This window comes from Lissotriton helveticus, chromosome 6, assembly GCF_964261635.1.
Source record: "Lissotriton helveticus chromosome 6, aLisHel1.1, whole genome shotgun sequence".
NCBI lineage: Eukaryota > Metazoa > Chordata > Amphibia > Caudata > Salamandridae > Lissotriton > Lissotriton helveticus.
The window spans coordinates 1189812493-1189829298 of NC_136067.1; the positions used below are offsets into that span (position 1 = coordinate 1189812493).

Sequence of the window (16806 nt, forward strand, 5' to 3'; positions counted from 1 at the left end):
TGAAAATGCAATAGGTCTCGCAATAGAAGAGTTTGACATTTTTCGTTTTGCATATAGATGAGTGGCGTTGCGTGGATGAGTGGCGTTGCGTGGATGAGTGGCGTTGCGTGGATGAGTGGCGTTGCGTGGGTGAGTGGCGTTGCGTGGGTGAGTGGCGTTGCGTGGGTGAGTGGCGTTGCGTGGGTGAGTGGCGTTGCGTGGGTGAGCGGCGTTGCGTGGGTGAGCGGCGTTGCGTGGGTGAGCGGCGTTGCGTGGCTGAGCGGCGTTGCGTGGCTGAGCGGCGTTGCGTGGCTGAGTGGCGTTGCGTGGGTGAGTGGCGTTGCGTGGGTGAGTGGCGTTGCGTGGGTGAGTGGCGTTGCGTGGGTGAGTGGCGTTGCGTGGGTGAGTGGCGTTGCGTGGGTGAGTGGCGTTGCGTGGGTGAGTGGCGTTGCGTGGGTGAGTGGCGTTGCGTGTGTGTGTGGCGTTGCGTGTGTGTGTGGCGTTGCGTGTGTGTGGCGTTGCGTGGGTGTGTGGCGTTGCGTGGGTGAGTGGCGTTGCGTGGGTGAGTGGCGTTGCGTGGGTGAGTGGCGTTGCGTGGGTGAGTGGCGTTGCGTGGGTGAGTGGCGTTGCGTGGGTGAGTGGCGTTGCGTGTGTGAGTGGCGTTGCGTGTGTGAGTGGCGTTGCGTGTGTGAGTGGCGTTGCGTGTGTGTGTGGCGTTGCGTGTGTGTGTGGCGTTGCGTGTGTGTGTGGCGTTGCGTGGGTGTGTGGCGTTGCGTGGGTGTGTGGCGTTGCGTGGGTGTGTGGCGTTGCGTGGGTGAGTGGCGTTGCGTGGGTGAGTGGCGTTGCGTGGGTGAGTGGCGTTGCGTGGGTGAGTGGCGTTGCGTGGGTGAGTGGCGTTGCGTGGGTGAGTGGCGTTGCGTGGGTGAGTGGCGTTGCGTGGGTGAGTGGCGTTGCGTGGTTGAGTGGCGTTGCGTGTGTGAGTGGCGTTGCATGTGTGAGTGGCGTTGCATGTGTGAGTGGCGTTGCATGTGTGAGTGGCGTTGCATGTGTGAGTGGCGTTGCGTGTGTGTGTGGCGTTGCGTGTGTGTGTGGCGTTGCGTGTGTGTGTGGCGTTGCGTGTGTGAGTGGCGTTGCGTGTGTGAGTGGCGTTGCGTGTGTGAGTGGCGTTGCGTGGCTGAGTGGCGTTGCGTGGCTGAGTGGCGTTGCGTGGCTGAGTGGCGTTGCGTGGCTGAGTGGCGTTGCGTGGCTGAGTGGCGTTGCGTGGCTGAGTGGCGTTGCGTGGCTGAGTGGCGTTGCGTGGCTGAGTGGCGTTGCGTGGGTGAGTGGCGTTGCGTGGGTGAGTGGCGTTGCGTGGTTGAGTGGCGTTGCGTGGTTGAGTGGCGTTGCATGTGTGAGTGGCGTTGCATGTGTGAGTGGCGTTGCATGTGTGAGTGGCGTTGCATGTGTGTGTGGCGTTGCATGTGTGTGTGGCGTTGCGTGTGTGTGTGGCGTTGCGTGAGTGGCGTTGCGTGAGTGGCGTTGCGTGAGTGGCGTTGCGTGTGTGAGTGGCGTTGCGTGAGTGGCGTTGCGTGAGTGGCGTTGCGTGTGTGAGTGGCGTTGCGTGTGTGAGTGGTGTTGCGTGGGTGAGTGGCGTTGCGTGGGTGAGTGGCGTTGCGTGGGTGAGTGGCGTTGCGTGGGTGAGTGGCGTTGCATGGGTGAGTGGCGTTGCGTGGGTGAGTGAATGGTTAGCTGTTGCTTATGCGACGTATAGCACTTAATACTAAAGTAGGCAGACCTTCTTAGCCTTTGTGAGAATAATAGCAAAATAAAAATAAAAACCAGATCAAGTCAAGGACGCAAACGGCACCATGCTATTGTTTATTTACTCAGATGATTTGCATAAAAATGTAACTTGTGAGCACGTTTCTCTAACTCTCCAATAATCCCATTACAACACTTTGTACAAATGAGATTGGGACTCATCCTTCCGAAGTCGAGAAAAATGTGCAACGCTGTGTTGAAGTTAATTTTTTTAATTAACAAAATGCAAATAATGTGGAGAGATTTCAAGTGATTCAGGAATGGGCGCCCTTGTAAAGAGAAAGTACGGCCGGCCTGGGCAGTGATAGGGGAGGAGGGAGGAGAAATGCGAGTCACGGCAGCAGCAGCCTTTGATGTGCCTGCCGGCCGGCCGTGAATAATTAGGGGGTGAGAAATGCGCTCGGAGGGCTGCCTTTGATGTGGTAATGCGAGGCAGGCAGGCAGGCGGCTGGTGGCATTGTGCACGCGCTTTTTAGGGCTTGCGCAAGCGCAATGACCTAAAAAGCACATGCACTTGAAGGAATCGCCAGTGGAATCGCCAGTGGATAAACACTGGATAAGCCCCTATAGAGCTTCGCCAGCTATGCGCTGAAGCGCATCAGCAGGCGAGCCCTAAACAGGGAACAAAGTACAAAATGTGTGTTAATAACCTAATTGCAGTTCTAGATACCAGTGTTTGTCGGCGGCTTAGCTAGTGCTTTTGCCGCCCAGGGTGATCCCTGAGTTTGCTGTCCAGTGTCGGTCCTTGGAGGTAAGAGCGGGGGGAGGGGCATGGGTGGATGGAGGCGACAACCAACGGAGGTGGAGGTGGAGGCAAAAGACGAGGGAGAATATCTACATCTTAGAACACTGGAAAGTCACCCTCGTCAGATTGACCCGGCAGGTTTGACCCAGTCTTCTGTCAGTTTTCCAGACAACAATCCTTGAAAATTGTACCAGGTTTTAGGGTTAGGCAGGAGGAGTTTACTCATACTTTTTCCAAAAGCCCCAAGACCTCAGAGACACCACTTAAGAGGTCAGGATTTACTCCAGCGATAGCTAACAGCAGGTTCCAGGGAAGGTTAAGTTGTAACTGATCAGCTGGGCTCTCTCAGGTAAGTGGACTTCTTTTAAATTATGTATCCCTGAAGCCTAACAGGTAGTCTTCCAACTGACCATTAGAGTCCACTTCTCAGTCATAGGTTCAAGTGGGAACAGGTCCAGCCCACAGGGTTCTCCTCACAGGTCAAAAAAGAAAGAAGGTATAGTCCTCTTCAAAGCGCAGGGATGCCCAAGGGTAACTGCGCGCTATATAAAACATTTTTTAAATAATAATCTGGTCTTCCACAGGTCCAGAAGTGTTCTCAAGGGAGTACCACATTTATGTTCAGTACCAGCCTGTGGGCTGGGAAATTTCCGAGCCACTCTGTAATCAATACAGTAAAAGTTGCCAGGACTGACTCTACACAGTTTCAGCACCTACTAAATGTTTTGCTGTAAACTTTCCCACCGTGCCCCATGCTACCTAAAACTAATACAGCAGAACATTTCTTCATCTGTGCAGATCTCCTTGTCCCCACCCAGAGGTGTGGCTAGGATAATGGGTAAACATGCCTTGTAATCACTCAAATGGTTCTGGGGGCAGGCAGTCTCCTACCGGGACTGGTGTTTGACTGGTTGACAGGGCAATAGCAGGGGCAGGCCTAGGTGTGAGCTAGATCTGCCATTGACAGGGTAGGCAGCATCTTTTGAAGTTCATTCAGTTCCTGGGAACAGCCTAGATAGACATGTCAGGCTAAAAGTCTGCCCATCTCCTTTTGTCTCAGCTCTGGAAGCCACTTCACGCCCTTACCAAGGAGCCATTCAGCTCCTAGGTGACAGTGATCCTTACAGAAAGGCACATTTGGCTCAGCCAGAAAAATTACAATTTGCTAAAAGTATATCTTTTAAAATAGAAGTGTCAAATTCTACTTGACCATTAAGATTGATTTTAAATGACTATTAAAATGAGTCTTTCAATAATTTTTCTAGATACTCTCAAACTGAATTTAATCGTTATAAGATTTTATAATGTAACCCAGTGTTCTCCCAGGGTACAGCCATCCTTGGCACAGTAAAAAAACAAAGAAAGAGGTTTTTCAATGACAGGACATGTAAAACAAAATATACATATCCTGCTTTTAAATACCATTCACTCTGTCCCCATGGCATTTAATGCCTGCCTTAGCAGTGAAGAGACTCAGAGTTTGTATGTTTAGGGGGGGGGAAACCATTAGGTTTGATCATGAAGCCCTCACCCACCAACCTAGTTGGTGGCATGCTTCATCATCATCAGGCCCACCCAGTGACACCGAGTGTGTCCCGTGTGTGCTTCGACGCCTTTTTATAGCGAAGCAGGTATATTTCTGAGAGTGCAGTGTGGTGAAGGTGAAGTTTAAAAGCTATACAGTGGTCCCAGAGGTTAATAACTACTTTAATGACTGGTCCTCTGTTAGCATTAAAAAAGGCTAGTGGATGTATAGGAGTGTAGATTAGGGCCTCCTACATCCAGGTGTGGTCTACATGTTTCAGCCTGGCCTTTTCTGTTAAAACTGGCTTTCCTCAGGACCAATAAATAGGTGATAGCACACTTTCACTTAAAATAAGACTGCACTATGTAAAAATGTGAAGCACTCGCTAAGGTGCTATATATGTATGAAGGGGATTCCCTCTATGCACATTACTGGACATACAACATAGATGACATGAAAAACATACAAGGGAGAGTCTTAGCATGATAGCTGAGGTCACAAGACAGTATAAATGCCGGTATCTAAAGTGCTGTGTTGACTCTAAAAATGCGGCAAATTGTTTAACCATACTGGTGTTATGGTTATAGTGAGGACTAACTTGATATGCGTGGGTTCTTGTGGTGGGCTAAACAGCGTCAGCGACACTCACAGGTGAAGTTTGTGGGCACATAAAACGTAAATAATATGAATCCTCACACTGGCTTTTTTGCAGTTAATGTTTCATAGAATCACCTGGCATAGGTATAACCCTGGAGGGATAAGAAGGGTCCAAAAGTAAGGGGCAACCTGTGGAGAAAAGCAGTGGTGGCTTACCCGGGTTGTTGCAGAAGAACTTGGTACTCACGAGATTATCATTCAGGACCTTCCATCAACCTGTTGTCCTGCCGAGGTATTCCGTAAGACTGTCTCGTGGCAGAGGTTTGTCTTAAGTAGTCCGTCTCCATTAGTTACATCTGTGAGGGTTGGAGACGTAGACCTAGACAACAGACCCCCCCTCGCTGAGTCACCGCCCAGCGGTGCGTGTGTGGGGAGCTAGTGTCTGGCGTGCGTGCATGCGCGTATTCGTAGGGTCAGTGAAAGCACGTTAGGAATTGCCTTGCGCCTGCGTCTTGGCTGCGGTTCCAGCCGATAGGGTGCCAATGTACACAAATGCATATGGGAACACACATATGCGGATAAGTAAAGCCAATGCAGCCTAATATGGCCAGGGTGTATTGTAGTTAGGACACGTGGAGTAACAGTGTGTGTTGACTGAAGCCAGTAGTTTAAGTAGCACACGGGTGGACACATGATTGGGCCCTAAGGGAGTGACAGCAGGTCGGACATGTGTCGGATGTGCGACACGTGCAGGATTCGGGAATTCAGGGTTTAAGGGAGCCCCAGGGTATGGAGTCGTTCAGGCCATGGAGTTGTGTGGAAAGTCGATAAATCCACCTTTGCTCCTTCGTTAGTAGTATCTTCTCATTGTCCTGGTGGGCAGTTGCGAATTGCTCTATTACAGTCCAGGATAAATCATTGGGGGTGTGGTGGTTGGATAGGAAGTGCTCTGTTAATTTACTGATGGTTTTTCCACACCTGATTGTACTTCTATGCTCAACCACTCTTGTTCTCACTTTACGCGTTGTCATGCCTACATATCGGAGCCCACACGGGCAGGTGATGAGATATACCAGATTACTGGAATTGCAATTCGTGAACTGGCGTTGGGTCCATGTTTTGCCTTCTTCAAGAGTGAGGGTCTTGGATGGTTTCGTAAGGTGGCAAACACTGCAATTGTTGCACGAGTAATGACCGGTTACTCTGGGTAGTCCCAGGTGTTGAGGATGGTGTTGTCAGTAGGTTTAGGACTTGTTCTGGGTCGTGTGGATACCAGTTGGTCTTAAAGGTTGTTAGCTCTTTTGAAGGCGAAGCGTGGGGTCTCCCAGCCTCTGCTACCAGAGTTGATTATTTTTCAGTGTTTGCGGATGATGCTAGAGACCTGGTTTGAGGCAGTGTTGTATGTGGTCACACATGTCATGGGTGGTGTTTCGGGCTCCTTTGTCACTGTTTCTAGTAGTGAGTCCCTATTTTGGTTGCAGGCTCTCTTGCACGTTTTTGCAATGATGCCTCTGGGGTAGCCCCACTCTTCCAGTTTGTTCGATAGGGCTTGTGATTGTTGTTTGTAGTCCGATATGTTGCTGCAGTTCCTGCCTATACGCAGGAACTGGCCGAATGGTAAGTTCTCTCTGAGTGGTCTGGGGTGGAAGCTGTCAAACCATAGAAGCGAGTTCCTAGCTGTCGGTTTGTAGTAGGTAGTAGGGTGTAAGGTGCCATTTTCAGCTGTGATGTTAAGTTCCAAGAATGTCAGGTAGGTTGCGCTGGAGGTGCTTGTGAACCTGGGGTAGGGGTCGCGGCCATTGAGCCATGTCATGAAGGTGGTCAACATGTCCTGTGTGCCCTCCCAGATTACAAAGATGTCGTCTATGTATCTGCGCCAAGTTTTTATATTGGTTGAGTGGGGGTTAGTGGGGGACATAATGTGTTTCTGCTCGAAGTGGTGGACATACAATCCGGCCACACTAGGGGCAAAGACGCTGCCCATGGATGTTCCATTGGTTTGGAGGTAGTACACTCCCTCATACTCAAAGTAATTTTCTTTAAGTGCTAGTGCTGCACAATTCAGAATTAAGTGTCTTGAGGTGTGGTAGGTCCAAGGTGTTTGCATGAGCACATCATGTAGGACTGAGTGTGGCATCTTGGGGGAGACTGGTGTAAAGACTTTCTATGTCAAGACCCACCAGTAGTTGGGTGGTCTGGTTAAAGCTCTCTTCCTTGATAATGTTAAGGAGATGCTTGGTGTCCCTAATGTAGGTGGGGGTCGGTTGGACCAATGGGTTGAGGAAATAGTCACAGTACCGCAACAAGGGTTCTAGTAGGGAGTTTATCCCTGAAACTATGGGTCTTCCTGGGGGCAGTATCGTGCCTTTGTGTACTTTCGGTACGGCGCAAAAATATGGGACTTTCGCATTTTTGGGGCAGAGATATTCTGCTTCCTGAGTGGGGATGTGGTCTGCATCACTAGCTCCCTTGACTAGAGTATGTATGGTATGCTGTAGTTCCAATGCGGGGTCTCCGTTCAGGCGTTTGTAGTTGCGGCTGTAGCTGAGGAGTCTGAGGCATTCTGTGTCGTAGTCGGTTTTATTCATTACCACGATGCCGCCTCCCTTGTCTGCCGGTTTTATGTTGAGGGTAGGGTCATTCTGAAGGCGTTTGATTATTTCTCTGTCCTTTTTGGACAGGTTGTTAAAGGTGTTCCTAGGGTTAAGTTTTTCTATATCTGTATAGGCCGCTTGTTCAAATGTGGAAATCTCTGCGGGTACACTGGTTGGTGGTGGCACATAGGTAGATTTGGGTCTTAGTCCAGTTTCGTTGGGGTTGTTGTCAGTGATTCCTTCATTTGTGGGAATTTTTTCAAAGAAAGCCTTAAGATTAAGTTTCCTGAAAAACTCGGCCAGTTTGACATGGAGTTTGAATGTGTCTAGTCTGGTGGTAGGAACGAAGGAGAGGTCTCTATTGAGGACTGAGAGTTTGCATTCCGTCAGGTGTGGGAGTTTCAGTGGTTACTGTCTGCTCGTCCCTGGTTGTTCCCGGGATTTGTTGCGTGTGTTGACATTCACTGGGTCCTCTTCTTCCACCCAATGTACTTGTTGGGGGTTTCTTTTCCTGCCGCGTGATCTTCGGCCTTGTCCTAAAAAAGTATACCTTTGGTTCCCTTGGTAGAATGGCATGGGGCTGGGTTGGTAAACTGGTGGGTACCCATAGAAAGCGTGTTGCATTTGTCCAAATGGTTGGGGGCCATAGTTGTGTGTTTGTGGTGGCCCTTGCCAGGTATGTGGCCAGCGTTGGCCTCGGCGTACCCTGCCGCGTTGTCTGTTGGAGCCAGAGCTTGAGTCACTTGATACAGAGGTGTTGTCACCTGAGCTGTCAGTGGTTCCTTCTGTTCTGGTGGGTGCCACGTAGTTGTCATACGGATATACCTTGAAGTAACTGAATTTTTTGAGGTCTTTTTGGAATTTGTTGATTTTGGATTGAGTCAGGTAATCCTTGTATTCGGCCGGCTCCCGGTTCTGGTCTTGAAGTGGCTTTCTGTGGTTTGGATGTCGATCACTATGGCTTCGGAGAGGCGTTCAGCTGTTTTAATGATGAGTACTAACCAGTCCCTGGTGCAGTGCCATGCAATCTGGGCCCAGTCTTTTCTAAATGTTGCGTCATCCAGGAATATCCTGGGGGCGTTGGTGACTAAGAGTCCCCTTGGTGCTGTGCTCGTGCGTAGGTATTGTGTAAGTATGACGCCATGTAGGATAGTTCTTATCCGGTTCCGTTTCTTCTCCGTAAGGGTGTCCCAATCTGTAGTTTGTGCTATGGTATTTGAGATGTTAACGTCTGCGAGGAATGAGGGGTCAGCGAGGATCTCGCTGATGTCATCCTCACGGAATGTTAGGCCATGGTTTTCTGCCATGGTGGTTATCAGGTGTCTCTCACAGCTGCGCACTGCCAATATATGCCGTTAATCAAGAGAGAGAGAGAGGACTAGGTAGCTAGTCCGTATCCCCAGGGATTATATGTATTATCTAAAAGGACTAGCTAATTAGTGAAGAGACTCAGAGTTTGTATGTGCCCTCACCCACCAACCAAGTTGGTGGCATGCTTCATCATCATCGGGCCCACCCAGTGACACAGAGTGTGTCCCGGGTGTGCTTCGACGCCTGATTACAGCGGAGCAGGTATATTTCTGAGTGTGCAGTGTGGTGACGTGAAGGTGAAGTTTAAAAGCTATACAGTGGTCCCAGAACCCGAGGTTAATAAGTACTTTAATGACTGGGCCTCAGTTAGCATTACAAAAGGCTAGTGGATGTATAGGAGTGTAGATTAGGGCCTCCTGCATCCAGGTGTGTTCTACATGTTTCAGCCAGGTTTTTTCTGTTAAAACTGGCTTTCCTCAGGTTCAATAAATAGGTGATAGAACACTTTCACTTAAAATAAGACTGCACTATGTAAAAATGGGACCACTGTATAGCTTTTAAACTTCACCTTCACGTCACCACACTGCACACTCAGAAATATACCTGCTCCGCTGTAATCAGGCGTCGAAGCACACCCGGGACACACTCGGTGTCACTGGGTGGGCCCGATGATGAAGCATGCCACTAACTAGGTTGGTGGGTGAGGGCTTCATGATTAAACCTAATGGTTTACACCCCCTAAACATACAATCTCCGAGTCTCTTCACTAAGTAGCTAGTCCTTTTTGATAATACATAGAATCCCTGGGGATACGGACTAGCTACCTAGTCCTCTCTCGCTCTCTTGATTAACGGCATGCCTTAGCAGTGACTCATAGGTATCAAAATGGAAGGTTAAGACCTGTCAAAGGATTTACTTTGCCAGTATGAATTAGCAGTTTTACAACTGTGTATCCAGGCTGCAGTGGCAGGCCTTCAGAAGCATTGCTCTGTCACTTTAGTGGTGGCAAAATACGTGCTTCAGTCCACTAGTGACACTTAACAGGTCCCTTGTACACTTTTACTTACAAACTAGGGACTTATAGGTATGTTAAAAATGCCAATGAGCAGTGCAGTCAACTTTGACATGTTTTAGGGGTAAGAACACGTGCACTAGGGCTTGATAGAGGTCTCCCAGCACACAGTCAAAAATGCAGCAGCATCAGTCTGGAAAAAATGTGGGTGCCAGTACAAAAAGAGTCAATTTCTTATAAACTGTAGGACCAGGAGCGTCACAAGTGAGTCTATGCAATATACAAAGGCTGGAGAAATGAAGGTACAGTAAGCAACAGAGTTCTTCAGCAGTACTGGATCTTTCATACATTGACATGCTCGAATCAGAATACCAAGCAGTACCTCAAATACTAATAAAGGCTCATCTTTATAGCAATAGTATAGGACTACTTGACCCACCTAAGTGTCAGCTGCCAGATTCCCTTCTAGGCAACAGTGGGTGGTTAGAGAGTGCCAACTTTTCATGTAGCTGTGCTGCATATCACAAGAGGTACTCCTGCATAGAGCATCGTTGTTGTTATGCTTCTCATGGAATGCAACCTAACACTGCCTTAAAGAGGATCCTTTGCCTTACTGTGGCAAAATGTGATGAAGGCTGCCAGCCAACTGGCATTTACTTGCTGGATAGTGGGCAAACCACTGCATGGGGGGCTAAATGAGAAATATCTTGTCATTAGTATGAATGTCTTTAGACTTTTCCATCTAGATCCTGATACATCTATGCATATTAAATGAATGCAAGGATCTTTCCACTGATGGGGATTGATTTGAAAAAAGAGCAGAGAGTGACAGGTTTATTTAGGTGAAAGTCTGAAGGGACCTTGGCCATGAACATCGAGTTGGTGTGCAGGGTGTCTAAGTTTTCTAAACTAAAGGCATCGTTCCTTAGAGTGAAAGCATGATGCTCTTCAATTCTGCTTGCTGAGAGCTAAAAAATAACGTTTTCCATGTGAGAAACTCAAGATGTACCCTATTATGTGCGTGAAGGTAAGAAAGATCAGTTATATCCAGCAGAAAATCCACCAACTTCTTAGTAATGAGGCTAAAGACACCTGGCTAACGACACAACATAGGATACATCAGTGGGGCGACAAGTCCAGCAAAATGCTACACCAGCACTGTCAGGCAAGACAGTCCCTATCCCATGACTGATATTACGGGACGCCGACGGTGCACAATGAACATCTCTGGAGCCGGTGGTCCAGGCCTTTGTGACTTTTTATGCCACGCTATACCAGCAGCGGGAGCTTATATCTGAAAATCTTATTGATGAGTTTCTGTCCGATATTCCCCCCGTAAATTTTCAGACCAAGTGAGTGATGCCCTAGATGCCCCTATAACTGTAGAGGAGCTGGGTGCTGCACTGACTAACATTCACCCTGATAAAGCGCGGGGCTGAATGGATTCCCTAGTGACTTCCTGCCGCCGCACATGACGACACTGGGCCCACACTTATTAGTGGTCATACAGTAAGCCCTTGAGCAACACATCCTACCCCCTGACTGGCGCCATGCAGGAATTGCAGTTTTTCTCAGCCGGGCCGCCCTCCTGAAAATCCGGCTTCACATCGCCCTATTTCATTGCTTAACTTTGAGCCCAAGCTTCTAGGCAAAGTGTTAGCTGATCGCTTACGTACATGCATTCAAGATCAGTCCGGTTTCATGCCACAATGTTCCACTAGACATAATATTAGACGAGTCCACAACGCTATTGCCAGAGCCCCAGTTTGGCGGCGCTTCTGCTAGCCGACATCGATAAGGCGTTCGACTCTCTAAGTTGGACTTATCTCTTCAAACTCCTCCGTGCCCTAAACCTATGCCCCCGCAATCTAGCGTACCCAAGCTGTTATATACTGATCTCTCAACATCTGTGCACGTTGCAGGACACCGGTTGATCCCTTCCCAATCTGTCGCAGCAAGCGGCAGGGTTGCCCCCTATCCCCATTGCTCTTTGCTCTGCCATCGAGGCCTTGGCAGTTTGGATCTGTGGGTTTGAATGAACACAGGAGTGTTCTGACTGATTCGCACTCTAGACGATGCCTTATTTTTCCTGACAGACCAGTGTCATCGGGACCCCGTGTCCTCCAGATACTCCTGATTTTCGGGGAAACCTTCGGGCTCGGAATTTACCCCTCTAATTCTATTTTAATTCCTGTGTGCGGTGATCAGAGGCGCCAGGCCGGGGCATCACAATTATCCCACGCCACTGATGATTTTAAATATCTGTGAGTGTTTATATTGTTGTGTCCCTCAATTTCGTGGTCACATATCATAGCCCCACTGTTCCCCGCAGTTCGCAACGAGACCGCTGTGTGGTCCCACTTGCCCCTTTTGCTGTATGGGCGCTCAGCCATTTTTAAAATGGTATCCCTACCACGGCTGATTTATCGACTACAAAACTTTCCATATGCTATCCCTCCTTATGGGGTTTACACAATTAAATGCGATTCTGAATCGTTTTTTATGGCAACAAGGGGCGATTCGGGTTGCACTTCACACATGTACTACCTACTGCGGTGGCATTGAAGCAGCAGACCTGTTTGCATACTATGCCGCCTCCCATCTTCTGGTCATCAACGAGTGGTGGTATAGTTCTCAGGCAGATCCAGCATACGCAGTGGAGCCGGTAACTATGTCAGACACTTCTCTATAGAACCTACTCTACAGCCGAACCAGTCTTGCAACCCTTTCCCCGGCTTGCATAACGGTCATGCAATTATGGAGACGCACAGTGAAATCTATGGGCTGGTGGGAGAAATTGACACAAACTACCCCCCCTCTGGCAAGGCACATATTTGTGCCCCACTTCAGCTCTGGTGGGCTTCCGCAGGTGGGATCTCATCGGAATAACCACACTAGGGGACATCATGCGGGGCACCACATTTAAATCTTTTCTGCAGTTACAGACGGACTTTCAATTACACAAATCCCAGTTTCACCGCTACCCGAAATTTCTGGGTAGGCATTTTCGGAGGTAAGCTTTGTCTTGCCTTTTGTAAAGGCAGATGCAGCCACTTCAGTGGTTAACTTCAGCTGAAGGAGCTTTACGTTCTTCTGCTTTTGGGCTGCCTTCGTCGAGGTGTTTGGGGGGAGCACTTTTCACAGAATCATCCAGTGTGACTATTCATTCCCTCTAGGTGGGATTATGGTTTTGCTAAGAAACAATGGCAGCCTATTTTCTCTCTCGTTAAGCGTTTGAGGGAAAACACTTGTAGCTGCCCCACTGTGAGGTCTTGTGAGATGGAAGATAACAAAAATGCACAGATTGTGCAGGGCATCAATATAAATCTCATTTTGTCCACAGTCTGAGCAGCACTTGGAGAGATAGTTCCTCTTCACTGCGTAAGTGAATGAGGCATCCCCCTCAGCCAGGGCATCTAAAGTCTATGCCCTAGGCATCTAAGATCTATGCCCTACCATAGCCCTTCGCTGTAAACACTCTATGGAGGCTACATCGATACATAGCTGCACTATATGCCCTTTCACTCCTGATAAATGCCTCACCACATTTAACACGAAAGGGCTGCTAAAAGCGGCGTTGCTGAATTGCAGATCCCTTAAGAAACATCGTACTCAAATTTATCATCTCCTTGAGGATGAGGAACTCAACATCTTGTTTCTCACCGAGACCTGGTTAGATGAGCATTCTGACCCTGATATAATAGAGGCCATGCCACCTGGATATTCCCTCTCCAGACTCGATATGAAGGTTGGCAGAGGTGGGGGTATTGCTATAGCAACTAAGGCACCCTTAGAATGCTCCCTATCTCCCCTCTCAATAGATCATAGTGAAGCAGGTTCCTTCACTATCTTAATAGGGCCGAAACACTCCCTTTCAGGTATCCTTGTATATCGACCCCCAGGAAGGCTTCACGACTTTACATCTAGCCTTATTGAAGCTACAACTCACCTAGCACTGAGAAAAACCAGATTACTAGTGCTGGGAGACTTGAATGTCCACTTTGACAATCCCCTTGATAGTGAGGCCTCGGACCTAAAGGATGATTTGCTCTCCTTACAGTTAGAGCTCAAAAACCAGGACCCAACTCACCAACTAGGACATTTGTTGGATCCCATTTTTGGGAACTGGAACGGAGTACTCCCTCTGCCCCCACTACCGATACCCTGGTCTGACCATTGTGATTCCGATGCAAATACAGATTGCTGCTACCGAACTCAGCCCTGATACTGCTCAACGCTATCAATGTAGGAAATGGAAAAATTTCTCCCTTGACACCTTCATTAAGCTACTTGATAATGCTGGTCCTACTGGAGGGTTTGACTGTGAGACAGCCTATAATCAGCTACAAAAACGCATCTTAACAGCTTTAGATAGCACTGCCCCTACTCGCACGCTGACCAACACCAAGAGGGCCAGTAAAGCTAATCCGTGGTTCACCCAGGAACTACGTTTAGCCAAATCCGCATGTAAAAAACGAGCGGACATGGCGTATTAATTTCTGCCCAAAAATTAAAACCTTGTATAAAAAAGCTCAAAAAGATTATAACAAAATGATTCGAGCCTCCAAAGCATCCCACTATAACACTCGTATCACGGAAGCAGAGAGTTCCTCGAAAGAGCTTTTTATGATCTTTAAAGAAATCTCTATAATTACTTCTAACAATACTTTCCATAATGATTCGGTGGATACTTGCAACAAGATCGCCAAGTATTTTGCTGGTAAGATCACTGACATTTATGCCAACTTCTCGGGTAATATAAAACCAGGACATGACTTTGTTGAGAGGGAAGATGCCGCTTCCACAGACTTATGCCTGTGTAATTTCACGGTCCCTCCCCCGGAAACCTTTATAAAAACATGCCAAAGCATTAAATCTGGCTCCCCTCAGGACCCTGCTCCTCCCAAAATAGTAGCTGCTAGTCTAGCTGTCCTGGAGCTGCACCTTAGATATGTGTTACAAATCTCCTTCTCTACAGCCTGTCTGCCTGAAGACTGGAAAAAAGCAATTGTACTTCCTATAAAAAAAAAGCCCAATGTGAGTCAGGAAACCCTAGAGAATTTAAGACCTATATCTCTGCTACCTTACCTAGCAAAAGTCGCAGAGAAAATAGCCAATACTCAACTTATGGCTCACCTTGAATCTCAAAATGCTTTACATAGCTCTCAGTCTGGTTTTAGATCGGGCTACTCAACAGAGACAGCGCTCCTGAGAGCGACTGAAACTTTACGGGAGGGAGCAGATGAGGGTAAGACCATGGCACTCATTATGTTGGACCTCAGTGCCGCGTTTGACACTGTAGCACACTCCATCTTGCTACAGCGTCTAAACAAAGCTGGGGTCACCGGAAAGGCATTGGGTTGGCTGAAAGCTTTCTTAACCAACCGGAGCTTTCAGGTTCAGAGAGGCAACTTTCTCTCGGACAGCATAGCTTTAGACCAGGGGGTACCTCAGGGCTCGGCCCTGAGTCCCACCATGTTCAACATCTACATGGCCCCGCTGGCAGGGGTGGTCCAATCGTACGGCGTAGAGCTAGTCTCTTACGCCGACGATACCCAACTGCTGATCTCCCTGTCCCAAGCCCCCTTCTTGGCTGCCGAAAACTTTAAAACCTGTATGAGCGATCTTGCAGATTGGATGACCCAACACTGCCTCAAACTTAACGGCTCTAAAACTGAGGTGTTAATAATTGGAGGTAAGGATACAAGCTGGACCAAAGAGTGGTGGCCATACTGTCTGGGGTCTTTACCCACTCCTAGCAGAGAAGCTAAAAATCTAGGTGTATGGGTGGATACCAAACTCTCCTTCGACAGCCATGTAAACAAAATTGTAGGGAAGTGCTTTGGGGTCATGAAAACTCTCAACCGTACCCTGGACCTCCTTCCTTTGGAGGCCAGGCGTACCATGACTCAGGCCCTAGTAACTTCTCGTATGGATTATGGCAACGTGCTTCTTCTTGGTACTTCGGAAAAGAACGTTAGGAGACTGCAGGTACTACAAAATTCAGCAGCACGGTTAGTATTGAGACTTCCTAGAAGAGCTGCTTCTAAACCCACTCTGGCAACCCTTCATTGGCTGCCTATTAGGAAGAGAATTCTGTTTAAAGCACTCCTCTTGTGCTATAGAATTATCTCTCATAAAGCACCATCCTACTTGTCTGACCTAGCTGTTCCGTACGAGCCAAACAGAGCACTTCGCTCGATGGGAAAGGGCCTCCTCATGATCCCTCGTATAAAAAAATCCAGAATGGGAGGTCGGTCTTTCCGTTCCCTGGCAGCAATCAAATGGAACTCCCTTCCCACCAATATTAGGCTAGCAAATAATGAAGCCACCTTCAGAAAACTACTAAAAACGTACCTATTTGCCCTTTAGGCTCCCCACCTCCACTGTTCTCTGACACTTTCCTTTAGCGCGGGGATACGCCGGGAGGCGTCACCAGGCGCTTTATAAACCCCTTTATTATTTATTATTATTATTAAAAACCCTAGAAATAACACCCAGTGGCAGCTGAAGCGAAGGTTGGCTGAAGACTCAGGAAGATGAAGTAGAAGGAAAGTCCAATTGTAGTAAGTTTTCAGATAGCAGAGGTCTGTTGGTGACTTCATCAAACATTATGGTAGAAATCTGATCTATGGTGGCTTCCAAGTGAGTTGAGAGCAGGAGCTCAGCACTTTCACCTCACTGACTGAAGCAGAGATTGTATCAAATTAAATGGTTGTGCTACTAAAACACTTATTGAGCCAAACATTGTTTAGAGCTGTTTAAAGTTGCTGTGGATTCCCAACCTGACAATGGGGAATGATTCAAGTAGGTGATATAAAAGATCAAATGTTGAAGAAGTATAATACTTTCCTCCAATTTTGGGGCACTGCTAACCTTGAACAGTACTTTTCACACAGAGAAATTGTCTGTCAAGATCTGTTTATACTGTGAAGCGTTGAAACCGGAATCACACCACCACTGTACATTGGCTTAATTTTTGGCAACATGGGTACAGCACTGCAAACGAGGAGCACCCTCCCACCCCCATTTTTACTACCTTATCAGCAGACTAATGCCTGCAGGATAAAAGAGAATATTTTGGCAGAATGTCCTCCTCCTTACTGGAGGGCAAGGTAGTAGCTATGTCCCCAGAGAACAACACTCCAAGGACACTTTCCAGAAAGGCACTTTCCCCCAGTGAAGGGCAATTCCTCATTTCAATTCAAAACCAATTTCATGAGGTCTCATCCCCTGCTAGTGA

At 48.1% G+C, this 16806-nt stretch overlaps 1 protein-coding gene across 14 annotated transcripts in view; it reads right to left on the reverse strand.

Annotated features, from left to right (window-relative positions):
- PTPRK (protein tyrosine phosphatase receptor type K) overlaps positions 1-16806 on the reverse strand; it is a 1613435-nt gene that overhangs the window by 107265 nt on the left and 1489364 nt on the right. The window lies entirely within an intron of this gene.